This window comes from Mesocricetus auratus, unplaced genomic scaffold, assembly GCF_017639785.1.
Source record: "Mesocricetus auratus isolate SY011 unplaced genomic scaffold, BCM_Maur_2.0 Super-Scaffold_100026, whole genome shotgun sequence".
Lineage (NCBI taxonomy): Eukaryota > Metazoa > Chordata > Mammalia > Rodentia > Cricetidae > Mesocricetus > Mesocricetus auratus.
This window is the reverse complement of record NW_024429207.1, coordinates 19,989,415-20,014,599: the sequence shown is the minus strand read 5'-3', so window position 1 is coordinate 20,014,599 and position 25,185 is coordinate 19,989,415. Positions and strand designations below refer to the sequence as shown.

General features: G+C 41.0%; 1 protein-coding gene and 1 pseudogene across 8 annotated transcripts in view; one reads left to right on the top strand and one right to left on the bottom strand.

Moving 5' to 3' along the window:
• Nrg1 (neuregulin 1) overlaps positions 1–25,185 on the bottom strand; it is a 981,870-nt gene that overhangs the window by 347,090 nt on the left and 609,595 nt on the right. The gene's annotated exons all lie outside the window — the stretch shown is intronic.
• Positions 5,142–5,238, top strand: LOC121134198 (annotated as a pseudogene).

The following is a 25,185-nucleotide window of genomic DNA, read 5'->3' as shown; positions in this document are numbered from 1 at the left end:
ATGGACTCTGAGACCAGGCATCTACCATAGGAGTGGTTGGGATATCGAGGACCACTGATTAAGGCTTTGTATGAGACTTGCAGTTGGAAATCTCCAGGGCATGCTGTCTGTTCCTGTACTATAGTTTACTCATTTTGTTCATTAACCACCTTATGGATGTCATATACTGTAAAAGATACTTATCATGACCAATCTAATAAACCTATGTTAATGCTTTTATTTCTTCACTACAAGAATTTCTTGCTGTCACCAACAAGTATTTCTTCAGACATCCAAATATTTACATTCGTTCAGGACAAATTTTATTTTATGGTCACTAGAAAAGAAAGGAGACAGAATAGATCACAAAGTGCTGGGAGATGCTTTTCTGACACAACCAGGAAATAGATTGCTCAGATGAGGGAGACAGAAGCTCAAGAAGGATGTATAAGTAGATACAACAAAGGAATTGATTTTTTTTTAATCTAAGGTTAGCTATGCAGTAATCATTAGAAATAAAAAACATGAAAGTGGGCAAGATAGACCACTGCTATACCCCCATGATGTCATTGGTGAAATAGTCGTGAGGCTCTAATCCAGCTGCCATGTGACATCCTGCATCTCTAACGGTTTGTTTGGAGGGGTGGAGAAGACAAGACACAAGAGAAACACAGTCCACAACCTGGCTGTATCCTCAAATGTTGAATGTACATTGGGGACTGTAGCCATGGCCTCCGTTTGAAAGACCTTCCTATATTCATGTACACTGAGTTTCCAGTTTTGACAAGTGACCTTTAAAAGATGACTTTGTAGTCATCACTGTTGCACACTTATTAATTCCACTCATTACCCTCATCGTCCTCACAGCAAGACCTTTGCAAACACAGTTCTCTGTCAGTCTTTCTCAGTGCATTTAAAGCCAAATATGAAAATGTCTTGTCTGCTAAAAATCTGGACACAGATGGCTGGAGTTCTTTGTGTTTTAAAAATATGTGGAGAAGCAAGAAGTGTATTGAGTCAGAGAGAACCTCATTTATGTGAACACACCATAATTCCATGACTAGATAAGGTATTGAAAAAATGGGCTGAAATACTTAAACTAATTTGTTTTATGTGCAAGTGAGTTGATTTTAGACTTCTATTAATATGTGCCCAAAGCATGTGGCACCTGCTGGGTATATTAAAGACCCTGTAGGATTTCTATGCTTAATGTGCTCATGATCAAAATGGAGACCTACAGAGAGATGTCTTTTTAAAATCAAAATTGCAGATTCCCTTGTTTGGAAGGTATGCTAGCCTTCCCTCATTAATTAAGTTGTAAGGAGAAAGGGTTGCCTTGTCTTATTGCTGTAGAAATTCCAGTTCATGACTGGGTATATCCACCATACAAGGTGAGTTTTAAGGAACTCTGTTTTTCTTATATTGGGATTCTGGTGAACTGGCCATTTAGGGGTAGGTATTTACATAAAAGTATGATAGACATATAGCCTCTCCTCAGAACATCTCTGGAAAAAAGTTTGCTCAGAAAAGTAGACAACTCTGTGTGTGTGTGTGTGTAATTTCTATTCTCTGGACTTTACCATATGAATATACAGCTTTTAATTTACTCTATATTCAAATGCACAACACTAATACAGTGTGTTATCCTGAAACAGTAAAACACTGGGTACTAGCAGTTGCCTGTTTGGGTCCTTGACTCCAATTACTCTCCATGGGCTCACTCAAAAGGTCTAATTGGGATGAAGATGGCGTACGTCCTTCATCAACATGGGTGTGACAGAGTTAATATCGATGTCATCAGTACAAAGGCAACTGGAGAGGCTAAAGGTCTGACCCAGTCAATTAAGCAGCTACTGAAATGTAGTTATTTGTGAATTCTCTCTTTGTATGTGATACCAACCAGACATCTTTTCTGTAGTAGGCCTCTGTTGACACAGGCTCTCAGAGTTCCTTCTGGAACAGCAGATCTCAGCTCCTTCAGAACAGCAAAATAAATAGTAATTGTCTAATAAGTTTATGCATGTTTTACATTAGTATCTAATAATAAACTTGCTCTCTTTCATATTTTGAATGGTCAAAAGAAATTTGCAGTTATTTTCTACAGAGCTTAGGTTTTTCCCTACTATATTGTTCAAGTACATAGAACTTGGTTGTTTCAATATTAAAAAAAGATGTATGAACCCAACACCTGCCATTTATTAGAATCCACATGGGTAGAGTGAGCAGAGTAACATCTGCACGTGTCCCACCATCCTGTCTTTGAGAAATAACCCTGGCATGTGTTTGAGTGCCATAAGTAATTCATGTGTAGTCGAGTTTTAGACACAAAGCTACTTTATATGGAATTACTGAGTTTACAATGAGCTTTCTGGGAAGTTAGTTATGGCTATAGAAGTTGGAGGCTTTTTCAAGTCACAATTTCATGTATTTAAGATTTCCTCTAATGGATCCTTTACGAACAGGGTTGAAAATTTTATCCACATTTTTATGGGATCTGATAACATTATACCACTAAGCTCCAAACAGCATGACATCTGATGTCATATAAAAAGGATTGCTAAACTTTTCAACAAATGGTGTCATATAAAAAACAAAATTAAGAGACTAACAATTTCAAATAAAGTGGGGGAAAAATCTCTCTATCTTTGGCAAGGTAATCTTGCAGGGGCCAGCAAAGGTTTTTCATAAAAGCCTCTAATTCATTATGGTTAAGCATCAAATAAAAAAAAAGAAGAAGAAAGAAAAAACCAGATTCACCATTGCTGTCTCAAGCTTTTTCTTCTGGATGACATAAATAGGCAAGGTTATTGCTCTACAGATTTGCCTGTTAGTTCACTGACGCTGTGTGTGTCATAACTAAATGGGCACTAAAACTTCTGGAGTTCATAACAGGCAAGACCATTACCACACATATAAATGCAACTGGAATGCTGTTTAAATTTCTATTATGAGAGAAAACCATTGGCTACTCTGTCAGACTTTACATGCAAACTCTAAATTTGAAAAAGTGAAAATATTGACATAAGCCTGACTCTGAACTTCACATATCTTTAAAAAATGAAATAGGACCACAAAGATGGTTTAATGGAGAGGATCACATATGTAAAGCAAAAAAAGGTAATAAATGAAACACAACATCAAATATATACTTTCCTTTTCTCCTAGACATTTTCTGAGGTTTCTATCTGGAGGGTAGATTTATAGACAGCCAAAACAAGCTGTCAAAACACTTTTTAAGGCTCCTGTGAGTGACTCTTTGGCATAATGCAGATGAAATGGTTGACTGAACTTTTTCTCTTCAGAACAGATTGCTCTGGCGCTGCAAACCTGTCATGTCTATCCACAACCCCAAGACAGAGGGTCCTAAAAACACTTTAAGAGGGTGACTTGTTTCTCGTATGCCTAAAGATCTCATCATCATCAATTAGTATTAGTTAATCATCCAAGTCGGCGGGGTGAGTTGAATTGCCTCCCGTTTTGAAGTGGGCCATGCCACCACCTCATTTATTTTACATTGTCAGGAAATGAGTCAGTGTATGACGTGGAACTATCTAGAAAATATAGGCTTGCTTGTTAAAAAGAAAAATCAACTTATATGTAACCATATGGAAAGAAGTCTCTACTATGTATCCATATCCATATTCTTACAAATGCTATTAGAAAACAGACACTAAATTCCTAAGGTCCTAATTATGATAATTAACTATTTAACTAACGCAGAAAAGGTAGGGGAACAAGAGGACAGTTTTGTCTAGGAAGGGAACACAGCATTGCCTTCAGGATCCAGGCAACCCCTGCCTCTGCCTTTATTAGCTGTGCATATTTTTTTTAGCTGTGCATATTTAATCAGGTCTTGAAGCTTCTGCTGCAGCAGCTTCCTGCTTGAAGGGGAACACATTAGGGACTGGAGTGATGGCTCAGCAATTAAGAGCATTGGCTGCCCTTCCAAAGGACTAGGGTTCAATTCTCAGCATCCACATAGTAATTTATAACAGTCTGAAACTCCAGTTCTGGGGGAATGAAAACCTCTTCTGGCATCTGCGGGCATTTCATGCAGTACAATTCACAGGCAAACATGCAAGTGAAACACCCAAACACAGGAAATAAAAGTAAATACATCTAAAAAATAAGTTTAAAGGTATCACAATGGCATAAAACTAAGTTAACCTTTACCTTTTGATTTGGCCACCACTTTTAACATCTGATATTTAATCTGTTACATACTGTGAATCCAGACAGTAGTTTATTAAAAGTGCACGTAATGAATTAAGAAATGTTTTTTTTTTTTTTACAGCTATCATGGCTGGAGTGTTTAGAGCAGTTCTCACTTGACTTTGAGACTTGTGACTCTGAACCTTAGTGTGAAGGTTTCCGCATACCTTTTTATTTTAATTTGCAAAACTGTGTTGACACTAGAACTCAGATGACTCTAAAAGGAATTTGACAGAAACAATCTGACACAACAGCAACCAGGGGCAAGTGTGAGGAAATGATCAAAATCAAAACTTGCAAAGCTGACATTCATATGACTTGAGATGGGGTATAAACTGCCGTTGAGTTTGTGACTATGAAAGTAATAATTAATTCACTTTCTTAGTCTGGAAAATTCCCATTTCATAAGCTGGTTGTGGAGATTACATTTGGCAATCCATATTGAATATAGCATCTCACATATGAGAATTTAATGTCAGCTATTACAATTATCATCACCTTTAATAGAAGCAAACGACACTGGACGTTATGTGATGTTTGGAATACTTATTTGGTGAGATCATTCACATCTCCTTCCCTCTCTCCCTGTTTTCATTAAAAGGATCTCATTATATCCCTCAGGCTGGCCTCACACTCATCATCTTCCTGCTCAGCCTCCAGACTAGCTGGCATTATAGACCAGTATTGGTTAAGCATTTTGTTTTGTTTTTCCTTCTCCCTCCCTTCCTCCCTCCCTCCCTCCCTCCCTCGCCCCCTCCCTACTTCCCTTTCTCCTCCCTCGCTCTCCTCTCTCCTCCTCCTCTCCTTCTCCTCCTTCTTCTCCTTCTCCTTCTCCTTCTTCTTCTTCATGTTATTATTATTATTGTTATTATTATTATTTTTTCTACTTGACACAAGCTAGAGAGTCATCTGGGAAGAGGGAACCTAGATGAAGAAAATACCTCCCTTCAGCCACACATGCACTAATATTGGAATGATATTAAGAAGATTAGCATGCCCACCTAATGCAAGGATGACATGCAAATTTATGAAGTGTACCATGTTTTCTGAGAAAGGTAAACACTAAACAAGCAGCTTCTTCAGTGTGAAGAACCATAAACAAAAGCCACTTTCGTTCCTTTTCTTGTTTGTTTCATTTTGCCATACTCAGATTTGTTTTTTATTCATCTTTTTGTATTTCATTTTGCTGTATTATTATCCATTAGATGCCTGTTTGTTTTCTAAGGAGAGACAGAAAGGGCAATAGATCTTAATGGAAGGGGAGGTAGGGAGGACTGAGAAGAGTAGGGAGAGGGGAAATCATAGTTATAATATATTATATGAATAGAATGTTTTCAATATGAGAATAAAATAAAAAAAAATGAAAGTGCCTCCATCAGATTGCCTGGAAGAGAAATCTGTGGGGCATTGGCTTAGTTAATGACTGGTATGGGAGAGTCCAGTGCACTGTGGAAGGTGTCAAGCATGGATGAGTGGTGCTGCTTTGTATAAAAAACTAAATGAGCTGCAAGCAAGGAGCAAGTCAGAAAGCAGCATGCATCCACAGCTGCTTCCTCAGGTCCTGCCTCTAGGTTTCCTGCCTTGCGTTCCTGCCCTGGTTTCCTTCCATGGAAGACTATAAACTGTGAGATAAAATAAACCTTTTCCTTACCAAGTTGCTTCTGTATAGGGTCTTGATCATAGTAATAGAAAGCAAACTACAACAGGACCCATTCCAATGATGAGGTCTTAACAGGACTAGACTTAGTACCATGGTTTCCACACCGCACAAGAACTTACTTTGTTATCTCTTTAAGTCTACATTAGCACATTTTAAATATTTCATAATGAAGATGCCTATCTTCAGTAGCTTGTAACTGCTCCACGATAACAGGGAAGTAAAATGGGAGTTTAGGAACACAGGGAGATGAATTAAGTACAAGTTTATGGTTATTGAAATATCTTCTGAGCTATCTGCTTTCTTTGTTAATGATAGGCACCAAAACATAGGGAACTTTGACTTTTTGTTCTACTTGACTACTTTACATAGACTTTTGAGGGAGAGAGGACAAGAGCACATGGAAATAATTACAGGTAGAGAAAGAAAACTTCTCCAAATACACAATCTCATCGCCAATTACCTAGCTACATTTCTCTAATCAGCCAAACTGGCAGTGGGTTTTGTTTTCCGTGTATTTTATCAGAGTTCTATTTTTTTTCTCTTGCTTCTCCATCTAAGGTAGATCTGAGCTATGAAGTCAGCCCAAACAACTGAAGGGAGATGCTTAACGCTTAGGTTTAAATTATAAAATGAACATACATGTGAACCTCCTCTGAAGGGTGGAATGGATGCCTTGGTGTGTTTGTGCTTATCCAATATGATTGTGGCATTTGTTATCAATGGAACGGAAGAATGAAAGCATCTATACATGCTAATGCATTCTTCTCTATTTAAGGGTGGAAAACTATTTCATAAAGTACTAGTCTTTTCCGTAGCTTACTGGAAACATGGTGGCACATCAAGAATGAAGTTGATCTAAGGTCATATAAAAATCAGTACCAGGTTGATCAGAGTTCAGGGTTTCCGTGGAAAGAATCCACGGGCCCCATATCAACAAGAGCTTCTCTTTTCAGCATTTTCTGCATATACGCATAAATGATTCAAAGGCTAGCTTTTATTATGAGCATGTTTAATAGCTACCAAACACTTTGTCATTTTAGGACACAATGTGATTAGCAGACAGCACGTTAAGATTACAGAGAAGCGTAAATCAACTGAAATAATGCAAACAAAGTTATTCAGGGGAGAGGAGAAGAAGGCTACAGCATTTCCAGATATTTTCAGCAAAATGAACAAAACAAATAATCAAAACCCAAACTACAATGCGACTGAGTCCAATAAGGGACAGAATTCCCTGTGAGTACACGGCACACATATATGTGGCTGTATGTATACGTATGTGTTGAGGATAAACTTGACCCTCAGAACTTTCCACTTTCTTTACTGAGGCAAACTCTCTCACTGAACCTGGAGCTCACAGACTCCATGAATTTAGTTAGTCAGGCTGACCCAGGGGCCCTGTCTCTGCCCTGCACTCCACCCCGCCCAGTGCCAAGATTACAGGTAGACACCACATCCACTTAGCTCTGACATAGGCTCTGAGAATCTGAACCCCAGTCTTTACGCTTACCTGGAAAACATTGCAATGCCCCCCTGCGAGCCATTTCCTCCACTTATTGTGGGCTGTTTCCTGTGCCACCCCTCCCCCACTCCTCACATCCTTGCCTCCATTTTACTCTCCTACCCTGCTTCCTTCTGAAGAAGACCAATCCGTTTCTTGCTAAAGCATGTTAAAGGAACAGAAACTACCATGACACATTTCATTCTATAACGATTGTCCTAAAGTTTCGAAGTACAGATAGCATGCCTTAAGGCAGAGAAGGCATACTCTTTTTACCTCAGGTACTGTGTGCTGCAAGTCTGTTAGCAGCAAATCAGGCTCCATGCTAAAAAAAAAAATGATAATAAAGTGTAAACCTGAGAACACAGAGCCAAGACTGGAAGTTTTGGTTCAACCCAAAGGTATGTCACCTCGTACAAAGCAATTCAATCTCCTTTCTTAAGTTGTTTTATTTCTGAGAAGACAAATGGCTTAGGTAACAGCTATTGATCTTCCCAACACTGATGCTGTCACAAGAAAATTGATTGTGTAGCTTACAGGGAGATGCACTCGTGGCCCTGCAGAACTATTGTGAATCGGTGAAGTGCCTACTGACAACGCTGGGTACCCTTTCCTTACCACGTCAATTTGCTTCTCTCTCCCTCCCTCCCTCCCTCACTCTCTTTCATCCTTTCTTTGGGAAGAAGTTTCCCTTGCTTCCTTAGACATTCAGTGCCCTTTCCTTAACTCAAACTTTGATTCCTAGAAGGAGATCAACTTAAACTTAATCAATTAAAGGCCAGTGAGAAGTTATTGACAAGTCCTGGTGGTGCACTCACCTCAAAGGCAAGGGAACTTTGAGTCTGAAGTCCATTCAAATCTGGTGACCTCTTGTTATTTCACTCTTCTTTGCCAGCATGATTGGGTTTAAAACCACTTAGGTAACCATGAGGCACACTTCTTTCTGGGTGTGTCTGTGAGGTTGTTTCCAGAGAAGATTAACTGAGGGGAAAGATTCAGCCAGACTTCCCTGGTACCATGTGTGGTCTAGGAGCATGCTGGGATAAAAGGGGAAAGCTAGGATACTCCCTACACTCCTTTCGCTCCACTTCCTGCTGCTGTGCTCAGTCACATTCTCTTGATATTAGGGACCTAATCGTTTGAAGCCTTGAACAAAATGATCCTTCCCTCCCTCAAGTTGGTTGGGTCAGGCATTGTGTCACTGTAGAGAGAGAGAAAGTAATATGCATCTGTTTCTCAAATAAAGTGTAAGTTCAATTACCTTTTGTCACCTTGGTCATCTCTGCCATCATTCGGTACTGTTCTACACTCTCACCATGGCTCTCTATGAACGCACACTCGGTCGTGCGACAGCAGTCTTATCACTCTTTAAAAATCTCTTCAGAAGACACCAGCTCCCTGATCAAACACTCAAAATGCCTCCCACCATGATGAGGATGCTTTTCAATCCCACCCTGGCCTGGTATCTGCTATAGAATAGCAGGTCCCTTACCAAGGTCCCTTACCAAGCTCTTTAGGCTCATGCCATTGTTGCCTGCCCTGAAATCACACGGGCTATTTTTGGAAAATACTTTTATAAATTCTTTGAGAACTTCAGGGAATGCATTTTAACCATAGTTCACCTCTAGCTCTCCCTTCTACATTTTTCTTTTGGTTTTCCAGGCAGGGTCTCTAGAACTTACTCTGCTCTCAAACTCACAGAGAACTGCTTCTGCCTCCCAAGTACTAGGATTAAAGGCATGTGCCACCACTGCCTGGTCTAGCTCCTCCTTCTAATTCCTCAAAGACTCAACTTGAGTCTTTCATATTGACATCTTCTGAGGGTCAATATGAAAGAACTCCATGGCAACTTGTGGTTAGTATTCTCTCCCTTATTTCTGTTTGTTCCTATTTCATTAGTTACTGCTTTACATTTCCAACTCATTATTATTATTATTATTGGTTCACGCCTCACTAAAATAGGCAGTCTCTACTTTTCTTGCCTATCACTCTATTTTCAGAGTATTTCTGAGTGTCCCACAAGCAGAAGGTTCTCAATAAATGTACAATTAAGGAGCAAAGTGATAACAAAGAGTGGAAAGACTTTTTATCTTGAATCAAATGAAGAGAATACTTTGTATTAGGAGAATTCTGCCAAGCATGAGCTGTCCCATTAGTAGAGCTGCCTGTGGGTCATCATTAAACAGAAAGTCTTCAGACAAACCATGATGCACCCTACTTTGCAATTAGTAATGATTCTTTTCACATACCACATCATGTATGTATGTATGTACATATGTGAGTATGTAAGGGGTGTGTTTTCATGTGTGTTTAGGATGAAGAGGGAATGCTGGCATAGCCCTTTTCTTGGCTTTATAGTTTATTGTATCAGATGCATACAGACACAACCTGGTTATGCATGTTTCTTGAGACCTATGACCCTCTTAGCATAGTACAAACATTACCTCTCTCAGACATTTCTTTCCAACATCAAACCTCCATGTTACTCTTGATTATCAACCCAATTGGGTTGAGAGTCATCAAGGAAATTACTAAAATATCCCCCAGGGTATATTTGCAGGGAATTTCTGGAGATTAGATAATCTGGAGGGCAGTGACCAATGGAATAGATTAATCCTTTGTTGGATTCAGAACATAGTGGCATTGTTGATAGGTGTTGAAAGATGGGAGATGAGGCTTAGTTGTAGGAAGTAGGTCATGAAGGTGGGAATATGTCCTTCTGTCTTCCCTTTTCTCTGCTTCCTGACCTGCCACTAGGTGAATCACAATGCCTTCTTGGCCATGACTGAATGAAAAAATAAATAAATAAAAAGAAAAGGACAAGATTGCTCCTAGGTATGGTGGAGGAGAAAATTCATTGTAGATAAAAGAGAGACCATAGCCAGCAGGGACATCTTGGGGTCTCCAGAGTGAACAAGACCATACTTAGCTGAACTGTGTGAGGGGAGGTGCCTGAGGGGGACTGATGGGCGTGGACCAGAAGGCCTAGAGGGTAAAGTATAGACAAAAGGCCAGGTAACTAAATGGTTGGATTATATAAGGACAGGCAGCCCAGCCCCCTGGGCTGGAAAAGTTTAGGGCACGGGATGGGGTATGCCAGCCCGGAGAACCCTATCAAGGGTAGGGACTAAGGGAAGCAGGGAGACCCTGGCATCCAGTTCGGCTTTGACATGTTAAATAGGCACTCATCCATTTGTCCCTACACCTAACAATAATGAACTGAATCCTTTGAAACCATGAGCTAGAGTAAGCCTTTTATAACTTAAGTTGTTTTGTTCAGCCTTTCTGTCATAAAACTGCAAGGGAAATAGAGTCATTCAGAGTTTCTGTCACAACCAAGGTCCAAAACAAGTGAGTGACAGAGCCAGGTTCATAAATGGGGACTCCATATACCAATCCATGTAAAGTAACATTATCTACTTAGTAAAGTGATGGGAGTCCTATTAGGTACAAGGTGCAGAATTCTGTTTTCATACTCTCTGATGCTATTTCCCAGTAGTGGTGAGAGTTTCAGTTTGGAGGACTTCAGAATATTTCTCTTGGCCTTTCATCTCTCAAACACAACATTTACGAAAGAAAACACAAGCATGGAGGCAGGAGGGGCTCCCTAAGTCCCATCTCCATCCCCATACAAGTAGGTATTGACAGTTGATGGCTGCTATAGGACAGAGATTTGCTTCTTTGAGGAGTGACCACTGGCAGGTTGTCTGTGCTTTTTGTGAGTAACCCCACAGCTGTGCACATGTGGGCAGTGCTCACTGGACTCAAAAGCTTGTCTACAAAGATAAAGTGGGTTTAGAAGAGAGAGAGACTGGGTAACATCAATGCTTAAGCTGTATTGTGTTCTTCCATTAAATTAAAATAAAACACGAATGACTCTCTTTATGACCTAAGGAGGAAAACTTAGTCCCATGTTAACAATGGAAGACATTTGAAGCTCAGGAGCTCTGCCTATCTGACAGCAGTGGGTATGACAGAATCAGTTTTGTTTCTGTGTCTTGTTTTCTGAATGAATATAATAAGCTCATCCACACAGGTTTATAAAAGGATTCCAAAATTTGGGAGAAGATTTGCTTCAACAAAGTAGAAAGCCCACTTGTCTTAAACCAAAAGAGTAAAGCTGAACATGGGAGTTTCCCGGTAGCCAGTAGGTAAGCTCACGTGACTGGAGGCAGTGATTACTGCATAACATTCTGAAACTGTTAGCTAATTGCCTCTATCTCTGTTACTTGAGTTCAAGTCCTCCTTGCTCTATCCATTCCTGCTACTTATTTTTCTTACCCTCCATTTTCTTATCTCTGAAGTGGAAATAACAACACTGGATTTTCAGGCAGTCATGAGATAAATGCGTTCAATGTGTCCATCAGCAAGTATGCCGCTGACTCTGAGGCCCACTGTGACCCCGATTGTTGGTGTCTCAAGACTGTACACTCAGCTTGCTGGATAGATTTGGGGAAATAACTTATCTATATTTACCCCCCCTCTTTCCTCAAAACATTCACCATACTTCATCTTGCTTGTTTCTGCTAGAGAACAGAAAACAGATCTATCAAAGTATCAAAACATTAATAATCAATTTGAACAATTACTTTGTTGGCCTTGATATACTTTTTGAATTCCAACCCGATAGCTGGCTATTCGACTTCCTTCCCATTTCACATGCCTTCGTTTTATGAAACGGGGCCTCATTGGTAACCAATTGCTAAGGAGAAATAACTGGCAAAGGCCCTAGATCTTACATGCCTAAGGGCTATGGAATGCCACAGCTTTTGTTTTTCTTAGCTAGAGGAGATGCAAATATTTAACCATGAATCATCTCAGCCAGGACTTCCTCGTGGTCACAGTGGCAGGCCTTGCCGAATCTTTCTTTTGTCAATGTCTGGATAATCAGGGGCCTCGGGGGATATTTACTCAGCTTCTGATCCGGCTTCGCTCCTCCTTTTCCGTACAAGTGCCCTCTGGAAAGCCTCAGCTCTGGGATTTTTTTTTTCTAGGATTCCACTGAGCCTTCCCATATTAGCGATAAGTGGAAGGCTTTCGTGATTCCAATCCAACACATTCCTCTGTTCTCTGTCGTTACTCAGTCAACAAACAGTGCCGAGTGCCTTCCTTAGGCCAGACACTAAAAGGACTCTTGTAGAACAGGTTGAAAATGACAAGTTCCAAAAGAAAGATAGCACAGTCTGATGCATGCTACAGATGAGTTAAAAGGAAAAGGTGAAGGATTGTACTAAAGTGGAGAATGGACTGTATGGGATCATGTGAGGTACAGGTTATTCATTGTACACACCGGAGACCTAAAAAGAAGGCCTCGGAGACATTTGCAAAGGAAATTGCAATTCAGAGTGGATGAACAGAAGTTTCCAGGCAGCTGGTGGAGATAGAAAACTTACTCCAAGCTTAGGCTTGAAACAGACAAAAACATTGCAGTGTGAAGAATTATTGGACCACACTGCTGCACAGAACAAAGCTTCCATACATGGAGTAGGCAGGAACCTGATAGCAGCTGTCTAGTGACAATGGAGTTTGTAACAGTGTTCTGTAGTTTGTCTCCTTAAGAAAGCATTTCACCAATACATGGGGAAATTAGTTTTTAATCAGGGAACAATTAGTGGGTAACTGTTTAACATTTAAAAAAAGACTTATTAGATGAGTTCATTAAGCAGTCAGTTCTTAGCACACATTCAAGGTACTCCCTTACTAAAATTTGACTTTTTCAGAACTCATAGAAATTATAATTAAAATATTAATAATTTTGAAGATTTTTTTCTAAAACCCTATCTTGAGCATTTTTAAAAACTCTCAAACTGATTAAAGTGATCTCATTATGTCCAGCACAGTGTCTAAAACATAACAATTAAAGAAAGCCTCTGCAAGCTAAGTAAACAGCTGAATGCATGTGGCACATGTGTATTGAGGAAGGGATGCCTTGAGGCAGGTGAAAAAACGCATTTGGATTTTGCCATGTGATCTCCGCCGAGTGAGAAAATCAACATTCAAGGGATTACACTTAATACAACCACAGTTTCAAATGCTAGTGATTTCCATTATCGTGGATGAGAGGCACGTATGTAGACGGAATGCAGGTTTATGTGTATTTCCAAAATAGAGACCTATGAGAAGATGACACATGATGTCCACAATGAAAAGGACAGGCATGATATAATCTCATTTAATTATGTGTGTATGTGTGGGTGAGTGGCTAGGGCACTAAACAAGGCAAGAAAGGTTAAAATCCCAAATTTTTAAAAATTATTATTATTTTTTATTTAGGTTAGAAACAATCTTGTTTCACATGTCAATTCCAGCTCCCTCTCCCTCCCCTCCTCCCCTGCCCTCCCTACCAGGTCCTCCAGTCCCCTACCCAATCTCCACTCTGATCCCCAGGGAGGGTAAGGCCCTCCATGGTGGATCTCCAGTAACTGTCATTTCACTCAGGGCAGGGCCTAGGCCCTCCCTAAGAGTCCAGGCTGAGAGAGCCTCCCATATTGTGGCATGGACACTCAAAGTCTATTTGTATGCCAGGGATAAGTACTACCCATGGTCCCATAGATTACCTAGGCCTTCTCACTGACACCCACATTCAGGGGGTCTGGGTCAGTCCCATGCTATCCACACAGCCATCAATCTGGGTTCCAAGAGCTCCCCCTTGTTCAGGTCAACTGTTTCTATGGGTTAAAGCAGCCCAGTCTTAACTCCTTTGCCCATCAATTCTCTCTTTCTGACACTGGATTCCAGGAGTTCAGTTCAGTGTTTATCTGTGTGTGTCTGCCTCTGCTTCCATCAGTCGCTGGATGAAGGTTCTGTTTCCTAGACTCTCTGGCAGTGGGATTGTAGACTGGCATTCCCCTGATTCATGTGTAAAATCCAAAAATGAGTGAGTACATACCATGCTTCTCTTTTTGTGACTGGGTTACCTCACTCAAGATAGTTTCTTCTAGTGCCAAATTTCAAGATTCCATTGTTTTTTTTTCTGCTGAATAGTACTCCACTGTATAAATGTACCACATTTTCTCTATTCATTCATTCTTCAGTTGAGGCGCATCTAGGTTGCTTCCAAGTTCTAGCTATTACAAATAATGCTGCTATGAACATAGTGGAACAGACATCCTTGTTGTATGAATATGCATCTTTTGGGTATATGCCTAAGAGTGGAATTGCTGGGTCTTGTGGTAGACTGATTCCCATTTTCCTGAGGAATCTCCGTACTGATTTCCAAAGTGGCTGTACAAGTCGGTACTCCCACCGGCAGTGGAGGAATGTTCCCCTTTCTCCACATCCTCTCCAGCATAAACTGTCTTTGGAGTTTTTGATTTTAGCCATTCTGACAGGAGTGAGATGGTATCTGAGAGTTGTTTTGTAAAATCCCAAATTTTAATGATGTCATATTTTAGAGTAATAGGGTTTGTGGTAGCATTCTCTGTTAGGATATTTAGGGATTAATTTCATGTATGATTTATATAACAAACAGTTATTTTTACCTTGAGAAGTTGTGAATTCACAGCTTAGTGTATATCACAGATAAGCAAGCAGGTGGCGGAAAATCACACGGTATAGTTAATCATCACAACTGTTTTAAATCTAAAGTTTCTAGGTTTGAAACCCAGTTCTCTTTTCTACCTGCGTGACCAAGACTATGCATTTAATTCTGTATGCTTCCAGTTTTCTTGCCTGAAAATTAGCCAAAGTAATAGCACCTACTTTTGTAGAGCTGTGAAGGGAATCATTGAATAATTACTTGCAAGTCACTTGGATTAACATCTGATATGGAGTAAAAATTATACAGATGATTATTACATTAAATAAATCATTATAATCCTCTTATTTTGGGTTTGTATTGCTGCAGTGAAACACCTTGAACAAAAAGTAGGTTGGGGAGGAAAGGGTTTATTGGACCTATGCTGCCATATCAGTGTTTGTCACTAAAGGAAGTCAGAACAGGAACTCAAACAGGGCAGGAATATGGAAGCAGGAGCCAATGCAGAGGCCATGGAGGGTGCTGCTTACTTGCTTGTTCCTCATGGCTTGCTCAGCCTGCTTTCTTTTAGAACCCAGGACCACCAGCCCAGGGATGCAACCATCCACAGTGGACTTGCCCCCCCCCCCAATCCATCACTAATTAAGAACATTACTTACAGGCTTGTCGGCAGCCTGATCTCTGTCAAGAATATGATGCAGGGGTGGGTGTCTCAAAGCAGGAAAAAATGGACCACTGATGAAGTCGTTTGTGTTCAACTCAGAAGTAGGAATATGACACCCACAGCTAAACACTGAACTCCTGGAATCCAGTTGCAGAAATGGAGGAGTGATGAGCAAAGGGGTCAAGACCACAGAAACAGCTGACCTGAACAAGGGGGAGCACATGGAAACCAGCATGGGACTGATCCAGACCCCCTGAACATGGGTGTCAGTGAGGAGGCCCTAGAAATCTATGGGGCCTCTGGTAGTAGATCAGTATTTATCCCTAGCACACGGATGGACTTTGGGAGCCCAATTCTCATAGAGGCATACTCTCTCAGCCTAGACACACAGGGGAGGGTCTAGGCCCTTCTCCAAAAGATATGACAGACTTTGAAGATCCCCCATGGAAGGCTTCACCCTCCCTGGGGAGCAGAAAGGGGATGGGATAGGAGATTAGTGGGGGGTCAAGGGAGGAGGGGAGGGAGAGGGAACAGGATTAACATGTAAAACAAGCTTGATTCTAATTTAAATTTAAAAAATTAGAAAAAAAGTGATATAGAAAAGAAAAATCCAGAGACATGGAATATTGGCACAAACAAGATTAAGAGAGCAGACAAGACCGTTTTGGAAGAGAGAGAGTGGCAAGCACAGTGACCGTGGGTGTTGCTTAGCTTTCAGTTTGAGGGCTGAGCCATTGCAGAGGCTCATGGGAGACCCAGAGGGCAGGAATCCTAATCATACCTGGCATTGAGGAAATGATTAAAAGCATGTTTTGAACTTTAAGCATGTTCTGATGCCAAAACCATACATAAATAATAAAGATCACACACACATATATATGAAAAGCACATTTCCCAGGAATACAGAAGGACAAAGCAATGCCCTAGAAAAAGGGTTACTATTGCTGTCTTCTATTTCCAGGGCCAAAGGTAGTCAACATTGTTCGTGTCTGAAGAATGAAATCAGAATATGTTACCTATCCCATCATGGGGTTGTGTAAGTACCATATTTCTGTCTCCTTTATTGGATATATTCTCCCTACCCTCTCTCATAGACAGGGTTCTCACTCTGTAGACCAGGCTGGCCTAGAACTTGCAATGTAGCCCAGACTGGCACTGAATTCAAGTGATTCCTGCCTCAGCCTCCCCAGGGTGGGAATACAGGTATCAGGCACCAAAGCCAGCTTCCTTTACTGCACTGCATATACATCCAATCAAAATCCTACCGCCTTGTCTGTTGCAGTTCCGTTGAGCACAGGCACCTTGTTGAATAAGCTGTGCCCAATCAATGGCATTGAACTTGGGTAAAAGCCCAGACACGTGTGTAAGTCTCCGTTAGATATTCCAGGTTAGGTCATCATGCAGTGGGTTTTCATCATGCCTGAGCGAGCCCGTGGTGACCACTGTTAGTCACTCCTCTTCCTACCCACCTTCTGACCTCGTCACTAATTTGTTGCTCACACTTCCTTTGGTTATCACAGCATTTCTTCAGATTGTGATGTAAAAGGCCTCAGGGCGTATGATTTGAATATGGATCAAAAGATAATCTCCTCTTTGCAAAAACAAAAATAATGTGTCTGTGAATATTAACGTATTAAAGGAGTGAGTTATGAGCAAGACTTTGATTAGAAAGATGAGCAATAGGTGAGCGGAGGCAGGGAGGGGGAGGGGAAAGAAACTGCTGTCCCTGCAGAAGAAAGAAGAATGGGAAATTCTTATGATTGAAAGCAGGAGGAAGAGGCTCATCCGTGGGGACTTCCATGATGACTACGTTTGGAGGATCTTAGCTTGCCTCAAAAGGGCAAACGAGATTGTCATAGGGTACAATGATGGGAAGGGAAATAAAAACTATAAAACCACAAGAATAAAAGCTGACAAGAAGGTACAGGGGGCGGGGATGAACACCTTAAACTCTAGACGGGGAAAGGGAGAGTCCAGACAGAGGAGAACAGGGTTCACTGACCCCCTCAAACCTGAGAATACCCTCAGTGGCTGCACAGTACTTTAGCAGGAAGGGCTTAGTACCCCAAACAATGCTGTGACTGTGGGTGTCACAGGTATGGCCCAGATCCAACCTTGAGAGAAACTCTTGTCCCCAGTCACTGGAAATCTGGCCTGCTGACAACTCACAGTTTAAGCCTTCCCTTTTCCTGGTGTGAGCTTCTATGACTCCTAAAGTGACACATGCATACCTGACCAGGGTTCCCTTTGTAGTTCAGGGCAGTTCTAAGGGGCCATTACTGTCCCAGATCTGATGGGACGTGCCGGGGACTCTGCAGTGAGTGATTCCCAGATGCCTCCTCTGCAGCCTCCACGCTTGCACAGGAGCCTCTGCAAGTGGATCCTGCTAAACCTGCAACGCTACAAATCTCTATCCACATCTGTGAAACTGAAAGTCATCAGACCCATCCTACGTCTGGGATGCAATCAAGTCCATTGCCCTTGACTGCAAAGACACAGCCCACACATCCTAAAAGCTGAAGTTTTGCTCGTGTCACTTACTTTTCTTACATAAATGCAGTTCCAAATCTAGCCTGAATTAGTGTCCTTAATACTTCTTCCCTTCGGGATTTATGTTTGCCTTTTAGGGCGCGAATTGCTGGGAGGTTAGCCTAAGCAGTACTTGTTACTATGGCAACCAAGGGGATTCCTTGTCAAGCCCTGCAACAGCAAGACCAAGAGTCATCACTCTAGACTTCATCTTTTAGTATAGTTCAAATTCACTGAACCATTCAGCAAGCATACTGTGCTTGTCAACTGTGTCCTTTTTGTATGGGTACTGCTGTACATCAAGACCTGCAAAAAAATGCAAGAAAATTTGATAATAATCTGATACTGTGTGTTTTACCAAGTCACAAGTGACTTTCTTTTACTTCACAACAGAGTACTAGTTTTAGTTTTACATTCTTCATAGTCACACTCACCCCTCATCAAACTTCAGGACAAAGGGAGAGTCCACAGAGCCACAGTTCCACAGCCAAGAGCAATGTGTGATTCTGACATGGGTAGCATCACTGCCAACACCCTTTGCTACAGAAATAATGCGGACTCTCCTACAGGACTCAGTTTCAGAATCTAAATCCGGAGCACTGTTGACAGTCCTGCATTCATGCATTCAACCCCACTATGCCAAGAAGGACCAGCCGTCTCTGTACACTGAGCTCTTGCCGTGGTCTCACCATTGCTATCCCTACTCCATACAGAGGGAACTGTCTATTAGACGAATCTGAAATTCAATAACTGGAAATAAATGACCAGGCTTAATGCCATGCAGCTACTTAAAAATATAAAATACAAAGCAGTTCAGAACCCAGTTGAAGCAGTGCTCTTCTTCTCCAGAGGAAGAAAAGAGATTTTCATTTGGGGGCATGCAGCCAAGTGTTTTACCCATTGCATTATATGTGATTGTTAATGTTTGACCATATACAGCAAATTTGAGTTACACTGTCTTCCCCCAAGCAACTCATAAGGGCAGCCTTCTGACTTTGAGTGACATGTTGATCAAAGTAGTTACCTTGGGATAATATCTTCAGTGACAAACATCGTCAGTGACGTGCTTACCACAGTAGCTATTCGAAGCCCATTAGAGTACCTTGTCTCATGTGGTCCCACCTTTTCTGCGAGACCAGTGGCTGGTTGATGTTACTCCTACCTACCCAAGAAGACAATGGTGTTCTCAGAAGATGTCTTAATTTGAGACATTTCCTTTCCGGGCAGTCTGAGCTCCAAGTCTAAGATGATTTTGTCCATTTCAAGTTAAAGGTGAGAAGAGAGGGAAATGGCTTCCAAACATCATATTGTTCTTTGTGTTTATCCCTCTTTCCTAATCCCAAAAGGACAGGCTGCGTTTCTCTCCCCAAATTCTCAGGCGGCGTGAAAGTCCTGCTCAAACTGCTTCTGAGAAACAACTGACTTTGTCTACAGTCTTAATAGGAGAGGAGGGGCCTAGTCTTACTGCAACTTGGTATACCATGGCTGGCTGACAGACACAGGAGGCCTGCCCTTTTCTGAAGAGAAAGAAGGAGAGGATGTGGGGGGGATGGGATTGTGGAGAGGGACTGGGGGGAGAGGAGGGAGGGAGGGGAAACTGTGATGGATTGGGATGGAAAAAATAAATGAATTAATTAAAAACAAGACTTGTTCTCAGTATGTGCCCCAGGCTGGTCTCTCAATTTGTTGATCTCTCTCTCTCTCTCTCTCTCTCTCTCTCTCTCTCTCTCTCTCTCTCTCTCTCTCTCTCTCTCTCTGCATGTGTATATACATGCATATATGTACTTGTGGAAGCCAAGAGATCAACCTTGGGGATTTTTCCTTTATTATGCAATTTTTTGTTTGTTTGTTTTCTAAGATGAGGTCTCTAACTGATCAAGAGATGGTTCAATGGTTAAGAGTACTGGCTACTTTTCCAGAGGCTTTGACATCATCTTCTAGCCTCTTCGAGTGCAAGGTGGTGCATGGGTATAGCCATGGGGAAAAACACTCGTACACATTAAAAACAAAAAAAGGAGACTTTAATTAGCCTGAACATCACTATTTAGGGTAACCTGGCGAATGAGTAAGGCCCAGGCAGCCATAGTAAGGCCCAGGCAGCCAACTGTTTTCACTTTCCCAGCACTGGGATTAGAAGTGTGTATCACTATGTGGAGCTTTTCACGTGGTGCTGGGGGGTGGGTGGGAGTGGGGTGTGAACTCAGGTCCTCAAGCTTACATGACAAAGGCATTTGTAGACTCAGCTACCTTCTCACCCTACTTCCATGGTGGAGGTTTTCATATGGTAGATTTCCATGTGATGACCTCAAGCATGTCCTTCATGCTTGATGCTCTTGCCTTCTATAATAGCAAAGGATGTTCTTTAGCATAGCTGTCACTTCTCTACTTCTTTGTCCACACTAAAGTGCCCCCAGAGACCTCAGATAAACTTATAGAGGATTATCTTCAGGCCTCGGTTACCCCATCATCCGTTCTGATCGGGTTACTGGCAAAATTGCCTTTTAATGATGTTATCCAGGACCAGACAGATGGCTCACTAGGTAAAGGCACTTGCTTCCAAGCCTGACCACCTGAGCTCTAGCCCAGCACCCATATTATGGAAAGAAAGCACTGACTCTTAAAAGACCCCCACATGCATGCTGTGACCCCAGGTAAATAACTGTAATGACAACATGCCATGCAATATTGAAATCAGTCTTTAAGATACTGTTTGTAGCAACTTATATGTCTTACTGTTATGACATGCCTGAAGTTGAAAAAAATTGTAAAGAAAGGAATTACCTTTAGCTAATAGTTGTAGAGGAGTAAGAATATGGGCCAATATCAGCTCGGCTCTAATAAGGGCTTATGGAGAACTATATTATGTTAAGAATTCATTGCAAGATGGAAAGAGAGATCATATGGAGATACAGGAAGCAAGAGATGGGGAAAGGGCAAGCTCACTCTTTGTATAACTCCCTGCTTCCATGAGAATGAACACACTCTTACTACACCTGACTCACTCCCAAGGGAAAGCTGTGACCCATGTAGACCTATGTAGAGCTGACATGAACTGAGTCACTTTCTGTTATATGTCACTTCTTGAAACTTCCACAGCCTCCCCACCACCATCCTGGAACCCAGGTCTCAAGCCTTGATTTTGTGGGAGCAAAACCATATCTAAACCATAGCCTGCCTAAGCAGAAATGAGTATGGAGTACAGAGACACTTGAGCTCTCTAGGTGGATTCACTCTATTATCTAAGTAAAGGAACTGATTTCTTTTTCTTGTTTTTCTTTTTTTTTTAATTTAAAAGGCTGTACAAGTCAGAAATTCCTGCTTCTCTGTCACTACAGCAGTTAAGCATAATTATACCATGGAAGCCAATACTGTTAGCATGAGAAAGGTTTGTATTGTATCATGCTTTGGTTCTCCTTGACTTTGCTTCCTTTCAGGAATAGAAAGAATTAGAACTTGGGATGAACCCCTTCTGTCTTTCATCTCACTGCTGGTATCTTTGCCCCGGTGGATAGTTGGAGGACTTGTAGCTGCTTCTTCCCTTTATTCCATTGACTAGCAGAGCACACAAGGCCTCTCCGATGAGTCTGTAGCTATTGAAATCATCTCAGCACTCTGCAACATCCTTGGGGTTTCGAGCACTCATCTCATTGCCAAAACTGTCTTATGATCAAAGGCCTTGCTCAGCTATGGTTTTCTCCTTAATCATTTCCTTATTTATATGATTCTTTGTGGAGCCTGAAATAAAAGTTGGAAGACACTGCTTCAATGCATATCTGCTGAACTTTAAGAATATAATCTTTGCTTTGCTTCTAAGTTGATGCTTCTGGTATATATGCTCTTTGAACTCCAGGTTCAGGAATCACTTATCCCATGTCCAGTGTGTTTGAGATATTAACAGGGATATGTTGATGCAAGCACAGGTTGCATATCCTTCACCAGAAACGCTTGGGACCAGCACTGTTTTGCTTGAGTTGGATTTGGATTTCAGTTTGGGATTTGGGAATATTTACTTGAGTTTTCCAGTTGAGCATCACTTATCCAGAAATTCAGAATCTAAAATTTTGGAATTCGAAGTATTTCCAGTTTCAGCTTGTTGGGTTAAAATTTTGTGTTTTGGTTTTGTTTTTCAGTTCCTTAAAATGTGGTGTAAAAAAAAAAACCAAGAATGATGTCTAATATTGATGATAATTACAATGAAGTCACACTTACAAAGCATTGAATAGTGCTTGGATCCAAAGCAGCCGGTTAATATTAACTACTACAACAAAATTTAAACATTGAAATGTATAATTTTATGTGTCTCACTGTATGTGTCTTACTGTAGTAGGCACTAGGGAGGTGCGGAGGTTTTACATCTCACTCGGGGGCTTTTTGTCCTGCATTTCATACTTAACACTGAATCAAGGGCTACTCTAGAGCAGTTTTTCAAGTGGAAAGGAAGCAAGCCAAATTTTGGAAGATTTTAATTAATAAAAAGAAAGTAATGTCCTTGAGAATGCTTCTGCAAACATTGAGAGCTGTTTAGAGATGATTTTTTTACACTTTGACCTGCATCTTCTGGTTTATTTCACTGCATTGCATTATCCAGGGGTAAGAGGTAAGACAGAGTGATTATAACCACATATAGCAGAGTATCCTCCCACTGAAGTTTGGGACTGAGAAGGCTACTTGATTCCCCAAATCCTAGAGCTAACTCTCAGGTTGGTTTAAAGTTGTCTTGCCCTAGGTAGAAGGCTCTGTCCATTCCCTTTTGTGCATACCTCTATCTCAAAATAGGTTTCCAAAGTAGGAAAGCCTAATTTCCAATTCCTAGCACTGAAACAAGCGTAAGCATGACAGCTCTCTACTCAACAATTAACATTTTCTAATCCGCAGTCCAATTTCAAGGAATAGACATAGACAATAGTTAATCAGTGGTTTCTCCCCTGATCATTTTGTAGTTTCCCCACTTTATATTATATAAGCCTGCTGGACCATAATAAAACAGGCCACCCGTGTTTTCCTAGCTATAATCCACAAAGGTTTCCATAAAACAACATGTATAATTCCTAGGTTTTGCTTGTAGTATGCCCGGAGTTGTTAGAGGCCCACTGAATAACAGTGACAGGATGGAAAATTCTTGTCAGGGCTTTGACAATAGCCTACTGGAGACTGGTGTTTCAGAGGATTCCACCTGCCATTACTGGTTCCTTAACTACTTTACAGTGGATTCACTTCCTCACATGCCACTGAGGGGAGTGGAAGACTGAGACAATGGCCCAGTGAAGATTAGCCTTCGAATGCTTCTGGAACCAGCACTCAGGGAAATCGGGACACCAGTATTGTGAGATGGGTTTCATTCCTAGATATCACTGAGCTTCTCAAAGGTCAGTCTGGTAGAGACTGGGAAACAATTATAAAAGCCATTGTCTACCAGACTTCTGTTCACATAGCTGCCGTAGGCACCCCTAGACTCTTCAGATTCAGCACAGGTTTCAAACCTCTCTCACAGATAAACGTAGAATTCTAGATCAGAGACCAAAGAGGAAAAAGAGGAAATGAATCAAATTCCAACCACTAAAGGGGGGGGAAAGTGTCTTGTATGCCCTCAGGACAAAGGCCCATGTAGCAATGTGCACATTGATAACCTATGACTTAATCCTTTATCATTCACAGCTCACTGTTTTCCATCTCCAAGGGGTGGATGGTGGCTTCTGCTTCAAAGAGATACCCTCCTCCCTGGGAGGGGTCTCAGGGAAGGCAGGGGTGAGCAAACTTTGTTTCTGAACTGCCATGTGCCATGACTGCCTTTTGTGACTGTGATTTTTCCACCTTTGTACTCTAAATTAGTCTCTTTTACTTATTTATTTTTCCAAAAGAAGCAAAGGAGAGCCCCTGAGATTCATGTCAGTATCAAAAGGAAATCAGCAAAGACAAAAATCAAAGCGCAAAACGAAACACACACGAGAAAAGGGAGAAATTTCCAGTGCATGGTCTGGGGGGGGAAGGGAAAATTAAACATGGATGAGTTACTTACTTGTGGAGTGGGGTGTGGAGTAGAATGAGTTGGGCAAGAAGGAGGGATCCTCTTTACACAGGAATCAGAGGTGACATCATTTGCTATTTTATGTGGTTTTTAAAAAGCATTTAGCGAAACCAAATGTGCTTCATAAAGACATCTCTCTCCCGAATGGATTCTGAGCTAAGTGACTGTACTAAGTTGTATGCTTAGGCAGTAGCCTTCATCCTCAGGCTCCTAGGCCCCAGGTACCAAACCCTGAGTGCTACAGAAGTGGTGAAATCACAAGTATCTAAGAACAGGATAAATCCATGTAAAGCAACTCATCTACTTTGTTATTTATAAAAAGGAAAAATCAACATGAGAATTGTTCTTACGGGGCAAAATATCTCAGTCATGTAAGAGAAACTGACTGTTGAAGAAAATTAAGGTAGGTTCTAGTTTATTATTTACTCAGACATCTGCAACCAAGATGAGCTTGCCAAGGGAAGATTATTTCGAGAAATGCTTCTTTTTCCGAGCTGCTCAGGGTTGTGTTCAACACCACCTAAGAGCTGAAGTACTGACACATATTCCAGAGCATACCAGAGAAGGCATGGACCATATCTCTCAGATCATTTATTGGTGGTATGTAGTTTAAATGACTAAAACCCCAAACTGATTTACCAGATGGATGAGTGAAAGGAATGGTTGCTATTTACATTGTTTTTCTAAAAAACAAGACCTTTATCTTGAAATTGCTCCATCCTCATATACTTACAAATTATAATTCATCAACTATCCACGCCCCTGCCTAAATCAAATATCAAACAAATGGAGTTATACTGAAATAGCATCAATCCTCAGTAAAAAGTAATACACATATGCATATATAGTTATAGTTATATGTATATTCGAGTTTAAAGCCTGTTATTTTATAGCAATACCGTATATGTTATACAGATAGAATCCTCTGTAAATAAAGAAAATATAAAGATTTGATTTTAATCCCAGGGATATTTACTCACTAATTGAGTAAAGAATTAAATGGATATCATTGGATGCACAGTTCCCTTCATGACAGCATCCTGCTTTCACATAACCAAAATGACTAAGAGGGTGAGGTCTAGCTTAAAGCACCATGAAGAAAATCAATCAAACAAACAAAAAAGCAATAGTAAGAACC